The sequence below is a fragment of the Leptonychotes weddellii genome, chromosome X (assembly GCF_054177405.1).
Source record: "Leptonychotes weddellii isolate Sample4059 chromosome X, ASM5417740v2, whole genome shotgun sequence".
In the NCBI taxonomy this organism is placed as follows: Eukaryota; Metazoa; Chordata; class Mammalia; order Carnivora; family Phocidae; genus Leptonychotes; species Leptonychotes weddellii.
Window position 1 is genome coordinate 60,715,451 of NC_138385.1, and position 800 is coordinate 60,716,250.

The following is an 800-nucleotide window of genomic DNA, read 5'->3' on the forward strand; positions in this document are numbered from 1 at the left end:
CCTCAATTTCTTTCATGAGTATTTTATAGTTTTCTGAGTACAGATCCTTTGCCTCTTTGGTTAGATTTATTCCTAGGTATCTTATGGTTTTGGGTGCAATTGTAAATGGGATCGACTCCTTAATTTCTCTTTCTTCTGTCTTGTTGTTGGTGTATAGGAATGCCACTGATTTCTGTGCATTGATTTTATATCCTGACACTTTACTGAATTCCTGTATGAGTTCTAGCAGTTTTGGGGTGGAGTCTTTTGGGTTTTCCACATAAAGTATCATATCATCTGCAAAGAGTGAGAGTTTGACTTCTTCTTTGCCAATTTGGATGCCTTTTATTTCTTTTTTTTTTTAAGATTTTATTTATTTATTTGACAGAGAGAGAGAGAGCACAAGTAGGCATAGAGGCAGGCAGAGGGAGAGGGAGAAGTAGGCTCTCCACTGAGTGGGGAGCCCGACATGGGGCTTGATCCCAGGACTCTGGGATCATGACCTGAGCCGAAGGCAGCTGCTTAACCGACTGAGCAACCCAGGCGCCCCACCTTTTATTTCTTTTTGTTGTCTGATTGCTGAGGCTAGGAATTTCAGTACTACATTGAACAACAGTGGTGAGAGTGGACATTCCTGCTATGTTCCTGACCTCAAGGGAAAGCTCTCAGGTTTTCCCCATTGAGAATGATATTCGCTGTGGGTTTTCATAGATGGCTTTTATGATATTGAGGTATGTACCCTTTATCCCTACGATGTGAGGAGTTTTAATCAAGAAAGAATGCTGTTTTTTGTCAAATGCCTTTTCTGCATCTATTGAGAG